This window comes from Lithobates pipiens, unplaced genomic scaffold (genome assembly GCF_037356315.1).
Source record: "Lithobates pipiens isolate NorthernLeopardFrog02 unplaced genomic scaffold, aLitPip1_a1.2 Scaffold_23, whole genome shotgun sequence".
Lineage (NCBI taxonomy): Eukaryota > Metazoa > Chordata > Amphibia > Anura > Ranidae > Lithobates > Lithobates pipiens.
Genome location: NW_027507785.1, coordinates 42,690,859 through 42,700,262, shown reverse-complemented (window position 1 = coordinate 42,700,262; position 9,404 = coordinate 42,690,859).

The following is a 9,404-nucleotide window of genomic DNA, read 5'->3' as shown; positions in this document are numbered from 1 at the left end:
ACAAACACCTTAAGGACCAGAGGTCTTTTTCCAATTTCGCACTGCGCTGCTTTAACTGGTAATTGCGCGGTCATGCAATATTGTACCCAAACGAAATTTGCGTCCTTTTCTTCCCACAAATAGAGCTTTCTTTTGATGGTATTTGATTGCCTCTGCGATTTTTATTTTTTGCGATATAAATGGAAAAAGAGCGAAAATTTAAAAAAAAAAGATATTTTCTTCTTTTTGTTATAAGAAAAATCGAATAAACTAAATTTTAGTCATACATTGAGGGCAAAATTTATTCAGCCACATGTCTTTAGTAAAAAAAATGTCAATAAGCGTATATTTTTTGGTTTGCGCAAAAGTTATAGCGTCTACAAACTAGAGTACATTTTCTGGAATTTACACAGCTTTTAATTTATGACTGCCTATCTCATTTCTTGAGGTGCTAAAATGGCAGGGCAGTACAAACCCCCCCAAATGACCCCATTTTGGAAAGTAGACACCCCAAGGAAATTGCTGATGGGTATGTTGAGCCCATTGAATATTTTTTTTTTGTCCTAAGGGATTGAATAATGACAAAAAAAATAAAAAATTTACAAAAAGTTGTCACTAAATGATATATTGCTCACACATGCCATGGTTATATGTGGAATTGCACCCCAAAATATATTCCGCTACTTCTTCCGAGTATGGGGATACCACATGTGTGGAACTTTTTGGGAGTCTAGTCACGCACGGCACCCCGAAAACCAATCACCACCTTCAGGATTTCTAAGGGTGCAAATTTTTGATTTCACTCCTCACTGCCTATCACAGTTTCGAAGGCCATAAAATGCCAAAATAGCACAAAACCCCCCAAAATGACCCCATTTTGGAAAGTAGACACCCCAAGCTATTTACTGAGAGGCATGTTGAGTCCATGGAATATTATATCCATGCAACACAATCTGTTTTTACTTGCCCCAGAAGATTTGGCTGCTCAATGACCAGGCCATTTTTTGCGATACAGCAATGTGTCGCTTTAACTGACAATTGCGTGGTCGCACAACACTGTACCCAAACAACATTTACGTCCCTTTTTTCCCCACAAATGGCTTTCTTTTGGTGGTATTTGATCACCTCTGCAGTTTTTATTTTTTGCACTATAAAGTTGCGGGAATATTACAAACTTTTTTTTGTTTGCACAAAGTTTTCACTAAATGATATATTGCTCACACATGCTATGGGCATAAGTCAAAATACACCCCAAAATAAATTCTGCTGCTTCTCCCGAGTACGGGGATACCACATGTGGGGGACTTTTTGGGAGCCTAGCCACGTACGGGACCCCGAAAACCAAGCACTGCCTTCCGGATTTAAATATAAAATGCTACCAAAAAAACTGTTAGCGATCGCAGGGATCAGGCCTGACTCTGCGATTGCTGCAGTTATGTGTTTAGTGTTTTGTAAGTGACAGTGATCGATCGATACTGCACTTGGGTGGGCTGGGCAGAGGGGCAAAATGCAGGTGCTAGCAGGTATCTGGGCTGATCCCGCTAACAATGCGTTTTTTTGGAACCCTGAACTGCTGGGGATGCTAGTATAGATCTGATCAGATCAGATATTGATCTGTTCAGATTCTATACCACTATGGGAGGTTTATGCTTTGCGCGTGGGTGTTAGCGGTACTGGCACTAACCTAGCGCTGCCTGGGGCTAAGCAGACCCTGACCCTAAAACCTAATTGATATCACCCGCCGGGTGATCAGGGGGTTAAACCTTTATTGGGTAATAAATGGTGGGTGCCCTGATGCTATAAAAAGCAAACTAACCAGAGTCACCCGTAACACTTATACGGTGATCAGTGATGAAAGGGTTAACTAGGGGCAATCAGGGGGTTCAAATTTTTATTAGGTAGTATATGGGGGTCCCTGGCGCTATATAAAAACCTGACGGGGACCTAAATAACTAACTGGCTAACCAGCGTCACCAGTGACACTTATACTGTGATCGCTGGTGAAAGGGTTAACTAGGGGCAATCAGGGGGTTAATTATTGGGTAGTATATGGGGGTACCTAACGCTATAAAAACCTGGCGGTGAACCTAAAAAAATAACTAGCTACCTAACGACACTAGTGACACTAATGCAGCGATCAGAAAAACGATTGCTTAGTGACACTGGCAAAAGGGGGTGAAAGGGTTAACTAGGGGCAATCAGGGGGTTAAAACCATTATTGGGTAGTATATCGGGGTACCTAGCGCTATAAAAACCTGGCGGTAAACCTAAAAAAAAAACTAGCTACCTAGCGACAGTAGCCTCACTAATGCAGCGATCAGAAAAATGATTGCTTAGTTAGGGGGTTTGTGTACCTATGTGTACCTACATGTCAGTGTAGTGTTTTGGTGCACTTACTTTTAGTCTTCTCCTCGTAGTCCGGTCAAAAAGACCGCCCCGAGGAGAATGACATCACTTCCTCCTTGCTGTGTAAACAATACACAGTGGGAGGAAGCTTGTCATTGGCCAGGAGCGATCCAGAGGGGGTGGCCAGAAACCAACGGCCATCCCCTCATCACGGATCGCTCCTGGAGCGATCGGACCCCCCACCCGCTGGAAGGCAGGCAGGTACATGTACGTGCTTGTGCCTGCCTGCGCCATTGTGATGACGTACATTGGCAATACGGCGGTCCTTAAGTGGTTAATGACCGGGCCACTTTTTGCATTGCGTCACTTTAACTGACAATTGCGCAGTCGCGCGACATTGTTACTCAAACAAAATGCATGTCCTTTTTCCACACATATAGAGCTTTCTTTTGGTGGTATTTGATCACCTCTGCGGTTTTTATTTTTTGCACTATAAACAAAAAAAGAGCTACAATTTTGAAAAAAAAACACAATATTTTGTACTTTTGCTATAATAAATATCCCAAAAAACGAATTTCTTCATCAGTTTAGGCCGAAATATTCTTCTACATATTTTTGGTAAAAAAAAATTGTAATAAGCGTATATTGATTGGTCTGCACAAAAGTTATAGTGTCTACAAAATAGGGGATAGGTTTATGGCATTTTTATTATTATTATTATTTTTTACTATGACGGTGATCTGCGATTTTTATCGGGACTGAGACATTGCGGTTGACAAATCAGACACTTTTGACACTTTTTTGTGACCATTGACATTTATACAGCGATCAGTGCTATAAATAGCCACTGATTACTGTATAAATGCCACTGGAAGGGAAGGCGTTAACACTAGGGGGAGATCAAGGGGTTAACTGTGTTCCCTATGTGTATTCTAACTGTGAGGGGAATGAGGCTGACTAGAGGAGGAGAGAGATCGTTGTTCCTAAGTAGGAGCATGCGATCTGTCTCCTCTCCACTGACAGAACCGGGTTTTGTGCGTTTACACACACAGATCCCGGTTCTCACTCTGTCATGAGCGATCACTAGTGCCCGGCGGTCACCTCGCCCACCGAGCACACGCATTGGCCCCTGGGGACACACTGCGGGCGCACGCCTGCTACAGCGTCCTAAAGAGCCTAAAGAGTGCGGCGGCTGGTCGGGAACCGGGTAAATACCACCAAAAGAAAGCTCTATTTGTGTGAAAAAAATTATAAAAATTTCATATGGGTGCATTGATGTCTTTTTTGCGCTATAAACAACAACAGAAAAAAAGCGACAATTAAACTAAAAAAAAACAACATTTTTTACTTTTTGCTATAATGAATATCCCAATTTAAAAAACGAATTTATGCCAGTATATATTCTTCTACATCTTTTTGGTAAAAAAATTTAAAAAATTGCAATACGTGTATATTGATTGGTTTGCGCAAAAGTTATATTGTCTACAAAATAGGGGGTAGATTTATGGCATTTTTATTATAATTTTTTTTTTTTTTAGTAATGGCGGCGATCTGTGATTTTTTTTAGGATTACGATGGACAGATCGGACACTTTTGACACTTTTATGGGACCACTGGCAGGCGATCAAGGGGTTAAATGTGTTCCCTCAGTGTGTTCTAACTGTGGGGAGGATAAGACTGCCTGGGGGAGAAGACCGATTGTTGTTCCTATATACTAGGAACACACGATCTGTCCCCTCCCCCTTGCCAGAATGTGGATGTGTGTGTGTGTGTATGTGTGTACACACGACACATCCACGTTCTGGCTCTTTAGGAGTGATCACATGGTGCCCAGTGGATATCGTGGGCACTGGGCACACGCATCTGCTCCTCAGTGATGCGGTGGGCGCCCCCATACCCCTTAAAGCCGCTGCCGTACATCTACGGCGATTCATGCAGGGGAGTCATTCTGCCACCGTCAAACGACGGGGCGCATTCGGAAAGCGGTTAATCTACCCAACAACAAATTGGCCAAATAAAAAGAGGAAAAGCATAAAAAAAGCAAAACGCATCAAAAACGCATGTCTGAAAACGCAGAAAGCACAGCAAAAAACACTGCAGAAACGCTTAGAAACAACATGCATAGGTGTAAATGGAGCCTAAGGACTCCTTTCAATGCCTGTCAAACTCTCCAGTGTATTGTAAGTGAATCAGACCTTTCCACATTCACGAGCAATAACCACTGGTTTACGGTTACGGATCTCGCAATGCATAATCGTCATTTGGCAGTGAAAAAAAACAAATAAAAAAAAAAGACACACCAGGCACCAGGAGATGGAAGGCTCAACACCTGCAAACCTCCTCTCACCGTCCTCTGAAAAGTGATCAACTGCAGATCACTTTTCAGGGGGCGGTCAACACTGCTGCTGCTTTAGAAAGCATTTCACTCGATGTAAAGTGGACCTTTCAGTAAATTTACAAGTCTCCATAAATACATCCTTGACATGTCCCAATCAGTGTTTTTAGTCGTCTCAAATCTCTAGTACATTTTAGTCAAATAAAATTATTTTTAGTGAACTAAAATCGAATGTGTTTAGTTAAATTGTAATGCAATATTTAAGCAATTCTCTAGATTATCTAAATTCATTATATACTCCCTGGAGTAAAAAAATCAAATATCATGTTATTATTTATGGTATTAAGATATGAATAAACTCACAGATACAGATTAAGCCACTTTGGATGGTCTGAGGAGGCCAGTAATGCCACACAGTGCTCTGGACGGTGGTCTCAGGAGGCCTCTGATCCCGGCCTCGGGATCAGAGGTCTCAGGAGGCCAGTAATGCTGCACAGTGCTCTGGATGGTGGTCTCAGGAGGCCAGTAGTGCTGCACAGTGCTCTGGACGGTGGTCTCAGGAGGTCTGTAGTGCTGCACAGTGCTCTGGACGGTGGTCTCAGGAGGCCAGTAGTGCTGCACAGTGCTCTGGACGGTGGTCTCAGGAGGCCTGTAATGCTGCACAGTGCTCTGGACGGTGGTCTGAGGAGGCCAGTAGTGCTGCACAGTGCTCTGGACAGTGGTCTCAGGAGGCCTGTAATGCTGCACAGTGCTCTGGACAGTGGTCTGAGGAGGCCTGTAATGCTGCACAGTGCTCTGGACAGTGGTCTGAGGAGGCCTGTAATGCTGCACAGTGCTCTGGGTGGTTGTCACGTACCTGGGGGTTGAGCCCACCATGCAGTGAGCGGCTTCTCGTATTCCTCTGGCTCGAGAACTCCTGATAGAGCAGACAGGAGCTCAGGAGTGCAAAGGGGCACAAGTGCCTGACAGGTCACAGGTGTAAGGGCTGATCTGGACTTCAATGGCCTGAATCCCAGAAACCCAGATGCAGACTGGAGCCAAGACCAGCAAAAAGCAGGAACAGTAGGAGAACTGGGAGCTGGACCGGAATTGGAGGTGTATCGTAGTCCAGAAGCGGGAGCTGGTAGCTGAAGAATGCAGACAGCAGGGAGGTATAGCACTGCAACAGGAACAGCAGGGAGGACCAGACTGGAAGCCAGAGACAGCAACAACCGGGATGTGTTCTGTAGTCCGGGACACAAGCAGGTCACAGGCAGGCCGGGTCAAACACTGGCGGGCAGGTACCGAAGCAGCAGGCAAGGCGTAGTCGTGAAGCAAGTCATACACTGGCGGGCAGCGAGGTACCAAGGAGCAGGCAGAAGAAGCGTCAAGACAGGCCGGGATCAGAGGCTGGCAGCAATCAGGGAATGGTCAAAGACAAGCCGAGTAACAGGAATCAGATCAGCAGGCAGAATAAACAGCAGGGGGCCTCAGGAACGCTGTAGCAAGAAGGCACAGTGACAGATTCCTTAAAATGAGCCTCTTGTCACCAAGTGATGTCACGCGGCGCTCCTGCGTGCACATTCGCGCGCACCCTCTCTCACCGTGCGCTAATGCAAACCCATGTGCGCCGGTTGGCTCTTCTGATAGGTATTCTGCAGACAGGTCTTCCACAAACAGCCGGATTACCAGGATGTCTTTCTTGACAATGGTGGTCTGAGGAGGCCTATAATGCTGCACAGTGCTCTGGACGGTGGTCTCAGGAGGCCTGTAATGCTGCACAGTTTTCTGGATGGTGGTCTGAGTAGGCCTGTAATGCAGCACAGTGCTTTGGGTGGTGCTCTCAGGAGGCTTGTAATTAGGATTGCCACCTTTTCTTCAAGCCAAACACGAACACTTTGGGTACCTCAAGAAAAGTAATAATGTGGTGCACATAGCGTGCTGCAGCAAAATGTGGGTGTGGCCAAATTGCTTTTGCTGACATCGTCACCCTGCCCCCACAGTGATGCCGAACCTGCTCCCAGACAGCTGCCCATAGCTCCTGGATAGCAACAGATTTGTATGTGACTATCTCGGTTACTTGAAGAGCCACAGCCTGGTCTGATTAAATGTGTCTCCGGGTTTCAGTCAAACTGAAAATCGGACACGATTCAAAACATTGCATTAATCTATCTATAGTTGCTGCTGCCACCCTCTATATAGGGCGCCTGGCTCCTGAATTACAGCAACAGGGTTGTTTTTTTAAGCACCTGATTAGAGCCATAGGCTCTAATAGGACGCTCGCAGGTTACTCAGCTGTGTTAGAAAAGCAAATTAATATTTGTGTTCCTAACACTAAGCCACCTCTCCGCCAATCAGGTGCTCGGATCTGTTACCCCTCACCTGATTGGCTGGAACAACAGGCACTGTGCTTGGACTCCTATCAGGCGTCCAATCATAGGAGGGGATGGGAGAAGACATCGAGGAGCAGTCCCACGAAGACAGGGTAAGTGCAGTCGGCGGGGGGGCACACTGGTAGCATTTGATATGGCACAGTGGCGGACATTGATGGGCACAGTGGCAGCAATTGATGGGCACAGTGTCTGCGTTTGATGGGGCACAGTGGGAGCGTTTGATATGGCACAGTGGCTGCGTTTGATTGGCACATTGGCTGAAATTGATGGGCACAGTGGCTGCGTTTGATGTGCACATTTGCGGCAATTGATGGGCACAGTGGCGTCAATTGATGGGCACAGTGGCTGCGTTTGATTGCACAGTGGCTGCGTTTGATGGCACAGTGGCAGCAATTGATAGGCACAGCGGCTGCAATTGATGGTACAGTGGCTGCGTTTGATGGCTAAGTGGTGGCAATTGATGGGCACAGTGGCTCAGTTTGATGGCACAGTTGCGGCAATTGATGGGCACAGTGGCTGCGTTTGATGGTACAGTGGCGGAAATTGATGGGCACAGTGGCTGCGTTTAATAAGGCACAGTGGGAGCATTTGATGTGGCACAGTGGCTGTGTTTGATGGGCACAGTGACGGAAATTGATGGTACAGTGGCTACGTTTGATGGCACAGTGGCTGCACTTGATGACACAGTGGCAGCAATTGATAGGCACAGTGACTGCGATTGATGGTACAGTGGCTGCGTTTGATGGCACAGTGGCAGCAATTGATAGGCACAGTGGCTGCGATTGATGGTACAGTGGCTGCGTTTGATGGCTAAGTGGTGGCAATTGATGGGCACAGTGGTGGAAATTGATGGGCACAGTGGCTGCGTTTAATGGGACACAGTGGGAGCATGTGATATGGCACAGTGGCTGCGTTTGATGGCACAGTGGCGGCAATTGATGGGCACAGTGGCTGCGTTTGATGACACAGTGGCGGCAATTGATGAGTACAGTGGCTGCGATTGATGGTACAGTGGCTGCATTTGATGGCTAAGTGGCGGCAATTGATGGGCACAGTGGCTACGTTTGATGGCACAGTGGGGCTGCAATTGATGGGGTTTTTTTTCCGAAAAGTTTGTTTGCGCCCCCCCCCCCCCCAAAAAAAATTTTGATCCCCAGCTGCCAGTGCCCTTTAATATGAGAAGCTATATCTGATGGTTAGGTCCACTTCAAGAGAGTTTTTAAATTGATGGGTGCCTCCTAGTAAACATCAATATAAACGCCCAACGGTGAACTCTCATTTGTTAACTGTTTCTTTCTTATTGGCCAATGATAAAGAACTACATCACATGACTAGACATGACTGGGGGTCCCCAAATTTTCTCTCGTTTAGCTCTGCGGATGCTTTCAGTAGAGCTGACCAGCAGATTACACTTCACAGCATAAGACTAAAATACTGCAAAAAGACCAGCAGTCGGCAGACTCAGAAGCCCCACCTGCTGGCAGTTACTGGTAATGATCAAATAATTCTACACGCTGTTCTATAATATTTACTTGAATAAAAATATAATGAATACAAGAGCGATACATTTCCTTTAAAAATGTGTAGACAGGTTTAGCTGCTGAACCAGAACACTATACAGAGTTGTCTTTATTCATTCAGTTTAACCACTTCAGCCCTGGGAAGGTGCAACGAGAGCGACAGTATTTTTTTACTTTCTTCTATAAAACATATCCATTAAAAAAACAAAATCACATTTCTTCATCAGTTTAGGTCAATATGTATTCTGCTACATATTTTTGGTAAAAAAATCCCAATAAGTGTATATTGATTTGTTTGCGCAAAAGTTATCGCGTCTACAAACTATGGGATAGAGTAATAGAATTTTTCTTTCTTTCTTTCTTTTTTGCTAGTAATAGCGGCGATCGGCGATTTTTAGCAGGACTGCGACATTGCGACGAACAAATCTGACACTAAATGACACTTTATGGGGACCAGTGACACCAATACAGTGATCAGTGCTAAAAAAATGCACTGTCACTGTACTAATGGCACTGGCAGGGAAGGGGTTAACATCAGGGGCGATCAAAGGGTTAAATGTGGTTCTAGGGGGTGCTTTCTAACTGTGTTTGGGAGGTGCTTTGACTGGGGGAAGACAGAGATCCATGTTCCTGCTCAGCAGGCACACAAAACCTCCATTTTCCCCTCTCACAGAACAGCAGTACACCTCGGGGTCAGTACCACCGATAAAATAACCACTTGACCGCCCTATATTAGTTTTACTGCTACAGGATGGCTGTATACACGTGATCCTGCACCTCTGGATATTGGGCGTGAGTGCATGCCACCGCCACCTGCTGATCGTTCAGTACACAGGCAGAACAGTGACCTGC